Source organism: Rattus norvegicus, chromosome 18, assembly GCF_036323735.1.
Source record: "Rattus norvegicus strain BN/NHsdMcwi chromosome 18, GRCr8, whole genome shotgun sequence".
NCBI lineage: Eukaryota > Metazoa > Chordata > Mammalia > Rodentia > Muridae > Rattus > Rattus norvegicus.
In genome coordinates, this window is record NC_086036.1 from 35,699,379 (window position 1) to 35,716,563 (window position 17,185).

The 17,185-nt window shown below is 38.8% G+C and overlaps 1 protein-coding gene and 1 long non-coding RNA gene across 6 annotated transcripts in view; one reads left to right on the top strand and one right to left on the bottom strand.

The window, feature by feature from the left end:
- Dpysl3 (dihydropyrimidinase-like 3) overlaps positions 1 to 17,185 on the bottom strand; it is a 105,796-nt gene that overhangs the window by 74,022 nt on the left and 14,589 nt on the right.
- Positions 1,222 to 17,185, top strand: part of LOC108348778 (uncharacterized) — a 25,895-nt gene continuing 9,931 nt past the window's right edge. The window contains exons 1-2 of one of the 5 annotated variants that reach the window (XR_010059694.1): positions 1,222 to 1,372; positions 1,460 to 1,693. This is a non-coding gene — a long non-coding RNA (uncharacterized LOC108348778). Of the gene's footprint in view, positions 1,694 to 10,028; positions 11,410 to 17,185 lie in introns of those variants that run through there. The other 4 variants (XR_010059693.1, XR_010059692.1, XR_010059691.1 and 1 more) reach the window with 4 other exon arrangements.

Below are 17,185 nucleotides of genomic sequence, written 5' to 3' on the forward strand. Positions count from 1 at the left end.
GGGGAGAGAGAGAGAGAGAGAGAGAGAGAGAGAGAGAGAGAGAGAGAGAGAGAGAGAGAGAAGCCTGATGGACAAAGCCAAGAGTATTCACATAAAATATAAAACTTATTTTTTAAAAGAAAAGCAAGAAAGAAAATCACCAGTCAATTAGCATAATGCAGAGTCTTCCTCTTTTTTACTATACCACCAACAAAACTGAAAAAATGACCAAGGTAGTCAATACCCTACCACCAGAAGCAGGTAGTAAGCTGTATGACTGCTGGGCCACTTTTAATCTAACAGCCTGTGGTTCAGCCTGACAGTCCAGACTCTGGATCTGTCAGTCTAGTGCCAAAATCATCTTTCCCAGCAACACACTACATCAGTGAAAGATACCACAGGATGGTTTCAATAAAGTTCCTGGACAGAGCCTCTTTGTTTGCCTCCCTTCCTGGCAGGAAGTCATTTGTTGCCTTTTTGGGGCCATCATGATGGGGACACATGGTTCCCACCATGGAGTGCAGACATGAGCTTTAACTTGCCAATCACACCGATCACTGTGTGATTTCTACCCTCGCCTTGTAGTGACAGAGGTAGGAACCCAGGTATGTTCTCTCCTGTAAAATGGTTCAATATATACATGCTATAAAATGTAGGTCAATTAAAGGATAGGTCCTGACATCTTGTGGATGCTTCCAGAAACTAACTAGTTTAAATAATTAAAGCATTGCATGATGCTGTTCAAGGTATAGTTTCAGTGAGTGATCTTAAATAGAAGAAAACAAATACCCAGAATTTCATGGGGATATATTTCAGCCCCATTTAGGGGACAGAGAGGCCTCTGCTTTTTATTTAGATCATCAAAGGATACATGAACCCCAAAAGGCCACACTCATCGCTAATATAATATTAAATTCAGAACAGCCATCTGACCTGAGCTTCAGGCTGATTCATATAATTACCTATCAACTGTGTCCACCGGAATGACTACATGAACCCTAATTCCAACCTGTTGAGTTTCATGGTCCAGTGCTCAGATCTTTCTTGGAGAATGAAGGGATAGCTTTTGACTACAAGGCTCTCCTCTTTTCTTAATCCCCCACAGGACCAGCTGAGGTTCCATTCTACCTTTATATATTTCTGCCTTCATCTTTTTCTTCCATTTCCTTACATTGATGTCATTTTAAAGCACTCTCAAGTGGTGTCCTTTATTTCCAAAAGAACTTGGAACACCCACAAGTCTATGATAAGTTCCAGAACTTTCCCTTGCATCTCTGCAAAATTCAGCTGGTAACATCTCCCCTCACTTGGCTGAATCAACTCAGAGGAAATCACTGTACAAGATCTCATCATAAACGCCTCATCTCAACTCGCTCCTGTCAACTCTGTCAGGGTAAAGTCCAAGATTGTTAATATGATGTATGAGTTTCTGTGTATGGCCTACACTCATTTCTGAAGCTTTATCCCTTCACTCTTGAAGTGTGTGCTGTTTTCCAGTAACCAAGTGAACTTCAAGCTCTTCTTCCACATCCTGCTGGTCATGCTCAAATCATAGCCTCTTCCTGGAATGATTATTACCCTTTTTGACTTTGAAAGTGGCAAACAAGCCTTAAGTGTCAGCTTCAGCATATCTCTTCTGAAAGTTTTTCATCTGAGCTGTAGTGTTCCCAGTGATTTCCAGAGCTGCTGTTGACCTCCAGTACTACAATCATAGGTATGTTGTATGTTTCTATAATCACCTTCCTTGGACTCCTTGGATGTTAATAATCTGTGTGTACACCATAAAATCTAATATTTAATGTTTTCACCAATGTAATATTTGATAAATAATAGCTTTGAATATGTCTAAATGCATAATACTTTTGTGCAAGGATGAATATATTATATACATGCATACATACATATATACATAAACTTAAATATATACATAGATAACTTAGTTGATTTCTGACTCAGGAAAGTTTTTGGTTTGTGTGTGTATGTATGGGATACATATATGTGAATGCCAGAGGATATCTGTTTCCTGCTGTGTCACTCTGCCTTATTCCTTTGCCCATTCCAATGAGAGATAAGACCTCTCATTGAACCCAGAGATGTCTAAAACAAGCAAGCCCCTCAGATCAATCCTGTCTCCTATCTCCCACCCACAGCACTGGGTTTATGAGTCTGTGGATGATTACACACAACTTTTAATGTAGGTTCTGGCAGTCTAAATTCAGGCCCCCTGAATTCAGGAAGCAGACCTACCCACTGAGTCATGTCTGTAGATCTGAAAAATATTTTATGTGGACTTACTAGTGTAGTAACAAGATGCCAGCTAATCGATCTGTTGTTTTAATGACATGACCTTGTTATAAAAAGTTAAAAGTAACAATTTCAGAAAAATGATAAAAAGAAATAAAACAAAAAAAAAAAAAACAAAAAAAAATCCCCAAAATGAAAGCAGACCATAAGGAAAGATGCAGGCATGGGAAGCAACCAAGCTGAACGCACAGTGTCTGTCACTCAGTGCATCCTCCACTGTCAGAAGCTCTCTCATCATGCTCTCTGTTACTGTGATTTATTATCTACAGTTCTTCTCTCCTCCCCCTCTACATTTGACAACTCTATTTCTTCTTTTCAGTCACTTTCTGAAAAAATAAAGTTAGCATCTCTTGACTCCAATTCCCAACTGTTAAGGAATGCAATTAGTTGTATTCTGATCAGTTAATGGGTAATCTTTTAGGGAGCAGGAATAAAGAATCATTGCATGACTAGGTTGTCAGGCCCTTATCCATACAGACCAATGGACATTTACCAAAGAAAATAGAGCCATTATGATGTTACTGTCAGACTTCAAAGACGCTTTACACTCATTTTTAATCTGCTATTCACAGATGAGAAGAAATAGGTGGATACAAACACTCACACCTCATAATCTATAGGACAAAATACCAGAGCCACCCTTAAGAGAGGAGTGCTCTAACAAGAACATAAGAAAATAAAAAGAAAATTAATTTTTCAAAGGTTAAAAAATGCTTAAAAGTGCCCGTTGGCCATAAAAATGTTTTCTAGGAGAGAAATTATAATATATGGTCTTTTTCTCTCTCTGCCTGGGTCTTCTTAGGCTTCATGGTCTCCATCTCTGACTACCTGCTTTCTATAGACCTGCTCATCTTTTAGATTTTGAAAGAGACCGATCCTGCGTGAAGTCAGTGACCCGCTCACTTAGCCCAACAGCATGAAACTGGAAAAAGCACATGGTTTGCTCCTCCAGTTAGTAGCATCATTATAAGGCTTGAGCATCAGACCCCAAGGCTATCAACCTTGACATGCTGCCTTGCTTCATCCCAAAGAGATAGGTGGGACGAAGGTGAGCATTCATTCCTGCCATACTCCAGAGTATAGAACTACTAAACTCAGTTTAACAGGAAACAAAACTAAGCACAACACCAGAAAGAGGTCAATGCTTTATCACTGTGGTGAGATCCAGGGCACAGTGGCAAGATACTGTGAAAAGAATGGGGAGTTAGGCAATTCAGATTTTAGTCCTGTGTTTTGGTAACAAAACCTTTAATTTTAAGCAATTTACTTGGCCTTTTCTTATTTCTTCAACTAAGAATTCATTCTTTTTCTTTGACATCTCTGGGCTTATGATCAAAGCAGACAATGGAAATGAATGTGTTTAGAAAAAAATGTATCTTGCAAAACAACAACACATGAACACCAACTTTTAGTGTTCTTTCCCCCCCCCCCATTGCGTTACAAGCACGTCTGGGGCTAATACTCAGCTAGATGCCTGTTTACCACTGCTGTTTTCCAAGTAGGGGCCTACTGCTAAGAAGAATGACACCGATTTCCTTTGTTTGTTTGTTTTTCCATGTTTTGATTTGTTTGCTTTTTTTGAATCTCATTTTTAAAATGATTGTTTTAGAGGTTTGTTTGTTTTCTAACTAGAGACAGAAAGGGTATGGATCCAGGGAGGTGGGGAGGACCTCAGAGGAGTCAATGAAAGGGAAACATAATCAGAATATAGTGTATGAAAAAAATTTACAATGAAATAAAAATAGAAAGAAAAGTAAAAGAAAGAAGAAGAGAAAGAAAGAATTGGAGAGAGAGAGAGAGAGAGCGCCTTCTGTGTTTTAAATCATCTAAATCGTGTCTTTTTCCAGCTGCATGTTTCCAGCTTTCCTTCCATGTGGTCTCGTTTGTTCATTTTCTGACATTTTTATCTCCATAGCTTGCTCTACACTGTCCCTTCCCTGTTGTCTACCACGCCATCTTACTTTCCTTCGTCTGTGGATATAATTACCCTAATAGGCCTATGGCCTCTTTCCAAGCCATTACTAGCAATGCAAAATGAGACACATCTGAAGCTGGTCTCTGCAGCATCTCCCGGAAAGTGCAGATTACAGTTTGTCCTTCTCACAGAGCATCTCAGCCAATTTTAAGGTCACTTCTTGTAGTTGAGAGAAGCCCATGGTATAGACCAAGACTTTTTCCTTTTAATAAAATGGGAAACAGACCCTGTTTTTATTGCTCATAGTAAAATAAACTAAGATAAATCACAGAATGCCCAACACATGAAGCAGGGCACTTAGAGCTCTGAGAATAATCTAGTGGGCTGTCGTCCAGAGTTCTTCATTCACCATGCCAGTCACCAGTAAGACCAAGCAGTGTGATTCTGCCTCCCACATGACTCCAGGATCAGGAAGATCTAATTTTCCAAATAAGCTTCCAAATCCTTGAGTTTTTCTTCCAGAAGAGACTTGTAGGCAAGTTTTTCCATAAACCTGAGGGATGGGATGAATAACTTTGAGGCTCACTACAAAGGAAACAACTTTCCTTTGTTGTCTCCTTTTCACATCTATTACAACACTTGGCAGTTTCTAAAGAGAGAGTTTGAAAAATAAAAAAGAAAGAATTCAAACATGAACTCAAGGGTGATGAAGCTTCAGAAATGCAATCAATTTTCTCTTCTGATTCTTAATTTGGGAGTCTCTTTATTCTGTTTATGTTTGAATTGAGGTTGGTATAGAATTATTAGCTGTTTTCTTCTAGTATCTAAAAATATTTCTTTGTTTCTTTCTGGACACTCTGAAAATCAATTTTTCCAACTCTTGACTTGCTTATTTGCAAACTGTGGTTCAACTTCTAAACAGTTGCAAATCCTTGGGCTCCTTTTGCAATGACTATATTAGGGATCTCCCCCATCCTCTGTGTGTATGTGTGTGTGTGTGCGCCAGTCAGTCATAGACTTGCTTTGTAACTAAGAATAATATTGAACTCACATTTCTTTTTCCTCTACTTTCCATGTGCTGCCACTACATGTGTGTGCCAGATGTATGGCTGACATTTCCTTCTATTACATATTATATTCTAAACAAAATAGTTGAAGTGTTAATGTCTATTTCCCAAATAACGAGGGAAGAAAAGTTTTTAAAAAATTTACTATCATGTTAATTATAGTATTTTAGAATGAGTCTCATATCAATCCCTTTTGTGTATGGAAGAGGAAATCCTTGAACTCCAGAGAGCACAAAGTTCTAATTTCCTATCTTAGTTACATCAAATACTTGCTTCTGGGAGTTCTCCAACTCACATGAGATTGTTTCTTCTCTTATAAGATGGAGATAAATAACAGACTTATCATGCGACTTTGTGTGGAGAAAATGTATACATCTATGTGCAGCAATGCAGGATCTGTGTGTAGCAGAACTTCCTAAGGGTCAGCTGCTTCTCTTGTTCCCCATGCATACAGTGCTCATCTTTTATTCATCATCATGGCTCATGCTCTCATAACACTATTACCATTCAATTACAAATTGCTAAAAGGAAAATGTCTTCGTAAATTTAATAATGATAATGGCATTACACAGTGTTCTAAGTGCTTCACATGCATTATTTCATGAACCCCTCACACAGAACAGCAATCTCAAATTCTTATTTACAGACCGAGATCTGAAGGTCTCCATTGATTAAGTGACATTGCTAGTTAGTGATGAGCTGAGATCTGAATTCAAGTAGTTTGGTGCTGAAACATCACCAACATTAACAATATATGCTGTGACCCAGTTTTTATGATGACTAAATTACATATAAAGGATGTATAGATACATATATTGATGTATATAAAACCTTGTACCTTGTGTGTGTCACATGGTAAAGTTCTTGGTACATTGCAACTTTTTAAAAAGAAATGAGATATATTTTGTAATATAATTAGATCTTCTCCTATAACAACCATTTAAAATAACATCTTTATTGAGCTAAAACTAAAACCCACCCATTTAAATTCCTTTGTTTACTAGGTATTAAGGTATCCTCATAGAACTTTGCAATGAGTACTGTGATAAAAGTGTAGAATATCTCATCACCCAAAATATTCTGTATTTTCATAGATTACATAGCTAAAAAAGTATATACATTTATGAAATTATATATATCATATATATGAAAATTACAATCTCTCTTACAATGGCAGTTGGATTGAAATTATAATAATTAATATTCTTGGATATTTTGTTCCAGGGTAACAGAAAAGTTAAATCTGTAAAAAAATATGCACACAAAAATGTCCGTGGCAAGTCCATTCCTGATAGTGAAACACTGGGATGCTCATAAGTGGTCAGATGATTAAATTCTGGCAACTAGATACAATGCAATAGTAGACAGTAATAAAATTATCCATTCTTAAAACAGCTTCACATTGCTTGGTACTGTATGAGTCCATTTAGACAACATCCTCAAAATAATCAAACTGCTTCCAATGAAAATGATTCAGAGGTTCCCCACAAAACTAAAAGTAGAACTATCATGTAGCCCAGATCTACCACTTCTGGGTATCTTTCTGCCTTCCCTTCCCCTTCCCTCCCCCTCATCCTCCTCCCACTCCATATAAGCATACTCAGAGACACGACACATCAGTGTTTATTGCAGCACAGTTCACATTAGCTAAGTTATGAAACCGACTTTCATGTTCATCAACTGAGCAGTGGATACAGAATGGTTTATATTCACAATGGAGTTTTCCAGCCATGAATATGAATTAAATTGTGGTATTTATCAGAAAATGGATGCAACTGGAAATATCATATTATCTGCACTAAGTCTCAGAAAGACAAATACTGTGACTTTCCTCTCATTTGTTAACTCTAGGTTCTCTGGATGCAGGAAATCATGTGTTAAAAATGACTTGAAATTAGGAGCAAAGAGAAGGGGAACAAAGAGAACTAATGGAAAAGGGAGGAAGGTGATAGTAGACAGGTGTAAGGGGACTGGCTCCAAGTATATTATATAATTGAATGGAAATTGTATTATACAAGCTAATATAATATAATCAAAATAAATGAAAGCAGAACAACCAGTATAACTAAAACATTTTAAAAGCAATCTTATTTCCTAGTGTCATGAAAGTTACATGGTTAACTAACCATCATTTAATTGACTTTAAAGCCTGTTCTAGTTCTCCTATAATCCTGGCCAGGAACCCATGACTAGAAAGGTCATAGGCCCTAAGGGAGAACCTAGAATTATTATTTTATAAAGTGGGTGTAGTATCAACCTGCCTTCCATTAGTAGAACTTTTAACCCATTAACAGAGAAACTTCTTTAGCAGGAAGTGGCGTTGTTAATACAGAGACTCAAAACTAGCCAGAGTATAAAGAAGAGCTGTTAGTATTCAAAATGCAGAAAAGGTTTGTCTATAGAGTGCGCTCAGTCCTAAAGGAATACCTATATATGTATTTCCACTGCAAGGCTCAGGGACTATCACAGAAAGGTGGTAGAGTGTTTTCATAAACCCAGAATTCAGAGAAGACTGGGATAAAACAAGTATTTTCTTGACATGACAGGGCCATAACAGTCAGAAACTCTGGTACTTGTGGTTACCTGCAGATCAAGTTAATCAATTGTTCAGCCTGAACAGAGGAGGGTACACAGGCGAATTATTGGCAGTTGGTGGCTACTAGGAGAAGAAGAATCATCTTTCCTCAGGAGTGGGGTCCTTAGGTGGATGACCATTTCTTGTGAATGTCTCAGTGATATCAACAACTCTACTTAGACTTTGTGGGCTTAAAAAAAGAAATAGGAAATGAAATCAGGAGGGGACTTTGTTGGAAAGGTTCTAAGAGGAGTTGGAGGGAGGTTGTAAGGAGCAGCTGTGGTCAAATGTATACACCCATGATAACCTTGAAGAATGAATGGGAATATTGAAATAACCAAAGGAAAAAGTAATTCCATCTCTTAACATATTACCATAATGAGAAAGGGGGCTTAAACTCTTGACAACATTTTAAAATGTTTTGCAGAGGGAATTACTATAAAAAAACTGAAGAAGTTTATTTCTGTTATACAAATGATCACAAAATCACAGCAATGCACACTTTCTCAAAAATGAAGATATGACTTTACCATTATGCAGATAACTTACAAATAGTTACAAATAAAGTTATTACTATTCAAAAGTAATAATAGTGAAAAATAAATTTTTCAGTACATAAATCCAGGAGGCTGTCTAAATGCTTTACATGTATCAACTTATTTAATTTTCCAAAAGGTTCAGCTAATAGTATTATTAGAGTCATTTCTCAAATGAGAAAATTGAGACATATTGGCTTTATTTAGTATACAGCAGTTTAGTGGTAGAGTTGCAGTTAGAATTGATTAAGAAATAGGTGGCCATAAATTACATTTTAAATTCAAAATGAAATAAAGTATACAAGTTACTCTATAATTTGTATAATTTGCTAATTATTTCCTCAATTATCTAGTGATAAAAGAAGAAACAAACCAGTTTCATTAGAATTTACATAGAATTTCAGTTAGCTATCTGGGGTTCATTTGGAGGACAAATTAAAATTTGGAGTATAAAATGATTAGTGTTAATCCTGATGAATTGAGTAGAAAAGATGAGGTCCTTTTGTCCATATCAAAGTAGGAGGAATTGAAGCAGAGGCTTCCATTTAAACTTGCACTCTCAGAGGAGAAAAAATTAAGCTAGAAGAGAAATCCTAAACACAAAGTGATGATATGAAGATTTTAAAATACTTGGTCCATGTTCTTGATGGAATGTTATGGGGAAAGTCCCTTCATAATGGATAGTATGGGACAAACCCTCACACAAGTTCAGGTAGTATTTAAATTTCTAGAAATTTCTAAAGTAAAGCATAAACATTAGCAAGGGACCGGACAATGGTGCCACAGGGTTATCTACCATAATGCAAAGCAAAAGACCAGGGACCATTAGATTTTCAGGAAAAATTCCATTTAGTGTGGGTTCACAAGATATAACACGTATATTTAACACATCGAGTCCCTTAAACTTCATAAAACAAAACATATATGCTGATAAAGTCAATGTACTTACAGTGATGAAATTTCCATATAGTTTCAGGTACTGAGAGCGAGACTTCAGGGAGGAGGTTTTCAGGTCAATTTCAGCTTGTTTTTTCTATGTCCTGAAGTGTATATGGTGTGTCCCAAGTGTCTAAAGTGTAGTTGGTGTGTGGTGTCTTCAGCAACAGAGTATTACCTCTGAGTTCGTAAGGCAATCAAGGGCAAAGGCCATATCTTATATTGACCAACTACTCCAAGGGAAGTTTCTCTTGCTTGGCACAGGAATTTTGCTAGCTAGTCTATGGTTTTTGAGAGAACATTGCCACTCTGTGTGGTGATGTTATTAACCCTTTCTCTCTCCACATATGTAATTCATATATGAATTTTTATGAAAGGGCAAGGGAGAAAAGCAAGCAATAGTTCTTCCTGGCTATAAAGCCTATAGACAACAGTGACCAGCACCACAAGCTATCTCCATTGGTGCAACGGAAACTTACACCTTAGTGGTGATAGCTATCTACCTGGATTAAGGCCCACGCAATAGGAGAGAATATGTCTGGTACCATAAAATAGCCAAATACCCATAGATGCTAGGGGATCTCCTACGATTGTCACTTTCCTAAGTCAGTATAGTTTTTAAGACTAAATATAACCCCTCAAGCACACAGATAAATATAGTTTTACCCATCATCAAAAAAGCTTTCTTCCTTTTGTTTGTTTGCTTGCTTTTTCAGGAGGTTGAGACTACTATAGCCCTCAACCAGTCAATATGCAGAGAAGAGCTGCTCGACCCTCTTGATATATCTACAGTGCAGCCCGTATACACAAGGATCAAAGAATGCCTTAGCTATATTTTCTATTGCTGTGATTAACACCGTTGCTATAACAGCTGGGGGCGGAACAGGTTGATTTTGTTCACACTTCCACATTACTGAGGGAACTCAGAGCAGGAGCTCAAACATCACAGGAATCTGGAGACTGGAGCTGATGCAGAGGCCATGGAGGACTGGTACTGACTTGCTTGCTCCTCATAGATCACTTAGCCTGCTTCCTTACAGTGCCCACGACCACCAGCCCAGTGGCAACATCGCCCCCCAGAGACCTTCCCAGATCAAAAGCTTCCCACATCAAACAAGGGCATTTTGTTTTAAAAGGGTTAAACAGATGGCTATATGCATCTGAAGAAGAGACCTGTAAGCTGAAGTGGAAATATAACTAGTTAATTATAATATAAGATAATTAAGCCTCTCCATGGCAGAGGCAGGAGTGGTGGAAACATCTGAGGATTAGAGATGGCGTCCACCATAAAGTCTCCATTCCCAAGAGGGATGGAGAGGGTTCAGCAAACGCGTATGACATTTGCTGAATCCTCAGATGTGTTAGATTCAGAGAAAAAAGAGCAAATCACCTAGCCCTTTACTCACATTGTAGAACTTTAGAGAAAAACAGGGTATAAAAGGCACTCAGAACAAAATGAAGAACTCTGAAAAATCAAGCGATAATGATTTTCAAACCATTTGAGGCTTCGCGAGACAGCCAATGACATCTTTAAAGAAATAACAAACGTGATGGAAGGCCAATGCTTAGCATATATTATGTACTTTAGCAGTAACATGTAAATGAAAATGGCTTCCTAGATTGTCTTACCTATCTATGTGCTTTACAGTATTTTAAAGTGTTTTCCATGTGATGATCTCAGTCCTAATTAAAATGCACTGTCTAGAAGCTTTATGACCCAGAAAACGTTAGTTAATCTTTCTATTTCATTTGCTCCATCTATAAATAGCAACCCCACTAGATTATACGAAATTTTATGTTGTAAGTGAAATGATATTTATAAAATGTCTAAAACTTCTGGGCATACAGGAAGCTACGCGTGTCATCTATTACCGCTGTTATAGTCATTGAATGATTGCAATGTCTCTGTGGAAGAGGCCTTATTTCTATTTTTCACGGGACTGTCCTGTTTGATAGTTAATGTCCTATCCAGAATGGCAATTGGACCTTTTAAATTAGGACCTGAATTTGTGTCTCTTGTATCCTAGTATTCTGAATTCCTTTTTAAATACTAATCTTTTATAAAAATAAATGCTTTTCAATAAACAATTTATTCTAGACTCTTCACTGCTGAAGATAGCATGTCTCAGAGTTTCAAATTATCTTTATATTTGCTGGCTTATTGGAAGGGGTTCATGTACCCACACTTTAAGTTCACGCACTCTCCAGCCAGTATACACTAATGCTGGCTGGAATTTCTATTGAGTTATACATTGCTATATCTAGGAGAGACTGTGAAGTGTGGTTTTTAGTCTGGGTGTATTGTATCTCTCAGCAAAAGCAGGGGTGACTTAGGAAGAGGGGAAACACTTGATTATTTTTCAGACAAATGCCACCAAATAAATGAGGTGTGATGAGAGAACCAGGTGGCACCTTTGGAAAGAAGGCAACCAAGAGCATCTAAAAGGCCCTGCATATGCTCCAGAAGGTTCTGAAAATAAGCCTCTGACTGATTCTGGCTTTGCATTTTGATTAGCTTGTGCCTACAGGTTCCTGAACATACCACTCTTTATCTTTTCCTAATCTATTTTGGGGACCCTGTATACTATACTACCTTCCTTATAGCATACATTCCTACCACCATAGATCACACCCGTATTTTGCAAGGCTATCTCACATGGGCAGTGAGGCTATGAGCAACCTCCTTCTCTATCTCCAAAGTTCTGGTTTGGGTCTCCATCTGTCTGTCAGTGGGCCTCTGGCTGCCACCAGGCACACTGCCAAGACAGTGTCTACCACACTGTGTTTTAAGCTTGTATTTATGGCCAGCCTTTCCTTCACCTTCCCTTCAAACTTTTAGCATCCTAAAGGCAGAAAAGTTATTTTTATGAGGTTGGGTTTGAAGTGTGCTATTTTTCCTTCATCAGTTGTTTACATAGTATCTAGTATCTGTAGGAGAACAGTAAATATTTGTGATATACATACATTAACAAATTTTATTCTGAGCTTACCACTAACTTGTGAAAACAAATAGTGTGTTGAGAGAGAATTTATTCCAGTCACTCTGGAGAACTTAAAAAGGTATGCTGAGTGTATAGGGTTACAAAGATTTTCTTTTCTTTTTCTATATTGTATAACTAGTACAGTCATTTTATAGAAGACAAAAGTGAGAAACCTGGAGATGAAAAGGTTACTAAATTTTGAGCTGAGACTCTAAGCCTACAATGGTTGTGCCTACTTCATAACTTACATCCATTTTCTTTGTGCTGGGACTGATAACCAGGCTTGCCCACATAGTTGTCTCTCCTGGGGAGGTGTTCCACAGGCTCCAGAGCTCAAGACAGTTGCCTGGGAGAATGAATCTTGCTAACTCAATGAGGGATATTTTATCCTGTCAGAGGAGAGAAGGAGATGAGAGAAGGGAAAGGCGAGGGGCTTTATTTTGAGAAGAAGAGGAAGCAGGAAGACAAATGAAATAAATCGAGAATCCCACATCAGAGCAACCAGAGATCTGATCTAAGACAGGCACTTCGTCCATCGGCACTGTTCTGACAAGCAACTAATTAAATCTCTCTGGGGAGAAGGTTCCCATCTTGACTGGGACAAATGCTGAGGCTTAAGCCTGCTCAACACATGGGGCTTAGAAAGGACAGCTTCCCAGATGATGTGATAATCCGTCAGCGACCCTGACACCCGAGTCCCACTGGGAAATGAGTAGAGACAGTGGATCACACAGAAAGCAAACAGCCTAACAGAAGACTCAAAGGGCTGCCTTTAGTGAGCACTTTACTTCAATCTCAAGAAATGGAGTGGTCATTTCATAGGATCTTCTAAGAGAGTCTGATGGGATTGGAAGTATCCACTGTTTACAGATATGGATGGGACCAGTGAGAGCTCGCGACTGTGGATGCTCTGTTGCTGATCACTCAGCTCTAAACCCAGACTTCTGTCATCATTTGTATTTGGCTCAAACCTTGCCGCTGTATGACTCTGGATCATAACTAGTCACTTTCCTATTAGCTTTCATAACTAGAAGGGCAAAAGTGCAGACTAGCTGGCCAAAGAGAGGGAAGCCAGATTCTTGGTTTCTCTGTCCTGATATCATCAGCTTTGTATAAACACTGTAGTCTCCACCTACAATGGCTTTTGGGTTCTCTCCTAGTTTTTCTCAGACCCACTCAAGTAGACCAGAGGCAGCTGGGTGGCGCTCCCCATTCAGAAACCTGAGCACTCACCTCACAAGGGCAGCTTTACCTCTTTGCTCACTCAACTGGGTGGCTGCTGCTTTCTCTAGTTGTGTCTGTGCTGATATGTGATATCAGCCGTCTGTATGAAGCCCCTCTGACTGAAGCTCCTGAGTCTGTTTTATGACCGAACACAGACTGACACAGATATATGAAAGGTCCTGTTCAAGGCTGTGTAGCCAGTGGCTATCAGGGACACTATTAAATCTAGAGTTTTCCATGTAAGTTGAGACAGACATTTTTGCTACAAAGAACAAGGACCATGGCCATCAATATACAATTGTTGAAATGAACCAATGTCTATAGTTTTAATAAAATAGTAACTGTATATCCTGCTTTGATAGTAATTTCAATATTTGGAGAGGAAATATAGTATAGGCATGGATGTAACTTTTCAGACAGAACAAGGCTGATCTTAGTTCTGCCATGTAATAGCCACATGAAGTTTAGCCAGCTACTGAATCTTGCCAAGACTTATTTTTCTGTCTGTAAAATATGGTTCCTCAGAGTGTTGTAATAACTTAGTTAAGATATATGTTGAGAACTTTATAGAGTTTATATTTGTTTTACTACTTATAGCTTAGAAGTTAGTCCACTATTATTTCATAGACACTCGCAGAAGACAGGAGACTTGTGGTTAGGGACACAGAATTTTCTCATTCAAGGCAAAAGCATTAGCCAATACTTCCCATGGTTGGCATTGGTTGTACATGACTCCCAAGTCTCACAGGAGTCCTATCATAGATGACAGCATACCTAATAGGTCTGCTACAAAAAAAGATTGCTAAGCGGGAATTCACCACTTTAACACTAAGAGGAAATAAGACAGAATACCTTATCTGGGAAAACGTCACCCCAGGCCTCGTGACTCTTTTCATGGAAAATAAAACCATAGGAAACAAGGACTGTCAAGTCTTTTCATTGTCAATGCAACCAGCAAGATCATGCAAGGACACATCCAATTAATTTCCCAACAACTTACTAATTATAGGAAACAGATCACAAATATTACAAAAACAAATTACAAAATAATACCTTTCCTAATTATATTGATTCAGAAACTGGCCAGACACACAAGCGACTCAAAGGTATGGTTTGGGGACTTGATGGTTGTGGATTCAATAATGAGACATGAGGACCTTGGATTCTAAGTCTTCCTTTCTACTAGGATGCCTATCTGTTGGAAAAGATTGTGCCTGTCATCAGTTCAGGCTGCTCAATAGGCTGTAGGGTTCAATTCCAGTGTCTACAGAATTTTTGAACCTTAAACCAATGACTTAGATATAATTTGTTCTGCTAGACAAAAGGAGAACACAGTTCTGTGTGCTGGGGTCCATGCTTCCCAGTGAACTTCCTCAAAGGGCAAGGAGTAGGGGCGGGGGTTGGGTATGTGAAAGAGGAAGCAGGGGCAGTCTCCATCAAGGTAGCTTCATATTCATTGAGATTATGGTATAGACTATCTCTGATAACTCCTCTAAAGGGAGGGAATGACCTGGGCAAGAGAATGTACACCTACAGTCTCAGATAATCAGGTGGTGGAGGCCGGAGGATCAGTTCAGACCATGAATTTGAGATCAGCCTGGATAATACCCTAAGACCCCATCTAAAAACTGAGAGGTGTGCATCTATAGTAATCCCATTCTGAACTCAACTAATTCTTTATTTAGAGTGAGAAATGAAGACAAAAAGATTTGGCAAAGCTTACCCAAGGGAGTAATGCAACCACTTCTCCCCTGTTCTGGATGTCAAACGTACAAGGCTTCTCTGCACCTACCTGGTATGATCATCACTTAAGTGTGATGATTCTTATATAATGAGTTGCCCCTCTAAAAGCAAACAATATCAAGCTAAGGAAAGGAAGGCATGTGCTTAGAATTTCCTGGCCAAACATGATGATGAACTCCTACCAGCCAGGTAACATTATGTCTATAACTAGAAAAGCTTGGCGTTCCAAACTTATCACAGCAGGTTAAGTTGACTGATACCTTCACTTTTTCATTCAAATATTTCTTGAAGGCGTGAGCACACTAGATATGTCTTAACTCTAACAGATATAGCTACAAAGACTATCAATTTAATAAATTAACTGGGAATTTCTTACTCATTCCTTTATCAAAAGAATACATTGAGGACCATTGAGTTAACCATAACTTGGTGCTAGTCAGGTGCTAAAGATGTTACACTCAATGTTCCTCTTCCCAGGCTAGTGGAGAAAAGTTAGCTAATATTTATATCACAATATAATCATTATTAAACAGATGCATCCAAGAACACAGACACAGGCGATCCTCACCCACCTTTGGGAGTGTGAGAAAGAGGCCGGAAAAACAATCAAGAGGACAGGGAGATCTAGAGAAGAGGGAGGGAGAGCCACCCAGTGTCCTGAAACAGGTATAAGAACGCCTTGCCCTCAGGGATACTATGCAGGTGTGATGAGAAAATTGTGTGAAAGGTCTGCCCAGACAGATGTGAGCTTTTACAGTTGACTCCCATCTTTCTATATACCAGGCTAACAGGACTTTAGGGCTCTCTCCTTGCTGCTGAATGGTGAGATCAGCAGCCCACAAAGGAAGAATCCTTTGTCTGCAGTTTCCTTAGTACAGGGACCCAGCATGTCTATTCCAGACATTAGCCTTGGAGAGCCGCCCACACCATTAGCCACTTCATTGGAAAGGGGGGGTGGTGTTTCACCCTGTGGCTACAACTACACCCAACACAATTCTTCTCCTAAAGTGATTTCCTGTCCCACCATCTCTTCCCCCACCAAGTGATTTATGGCTCCCTTAGAGCCTTTTTCCTTATAACCCATCTGGCCTTCCTACCTCAGCCTGCAGGGAGGGTGGAAGACTGTTTGTAGCTTTGCTGATGGTTTCTATGGAAATTATAACAATATTACAGCTATTGTGGAGCAACATCACTGCTGATTAAACAAGGAGATGTGACTTGAAAGAGAAAATAAATTTGGAATCAAACATCAACCAAGTCCTTGGAGACGATGAATAGTTTTCATGAAGTTGTTCCTATCAACAGCAACAATAACAAGTTAATATTGTTTCTGTATAAACACTGCAGAGGAGGGTTATTTCTCAAGGCCTTTGTCGAGGCTCCACAGTCCAGACAAAAGCAGGCCCCGGGCCAGTGCTCACTGCAGTAACCTGAAATAACAGCTGAGAATTTCTGGGTATGTGTCAAGAGGATTGAGCTATATTGTTTGAATAACTGAATGTCTTACTTTTACAGCGTTACCCATGACCGGATTATAACTGTGTATGATAGGGCATGATTTGTTAACTATCTTCTCGCAGGACAAGCTGCAAAGCAGAAATGCTTATTTAGGGAGGAAGAATGGTCAGCTCCCATTAATAGCTCTCAAATGTGGATATGATAAGAAGACAAACCACAGACTTCATCTCTGTGTACAGACTCTGGCTTTCACTTTTCCTCACTTCTTTGTGCCTGGCATGTGATTTTTTCCATCCCTATATCTTGCTGTGGCCCATGAGAGGTGCAATGTCCTACTTTGTATTCATATCTTTTTATTTATATCTGTTTTATGTGTATTAATATTTGCCTGAATGGGTCTGTGCACCACAGGCATTCAATACCTTAAAATGCCAGAAGAGGGCATCATATCCTCTGAAATCAGTCAC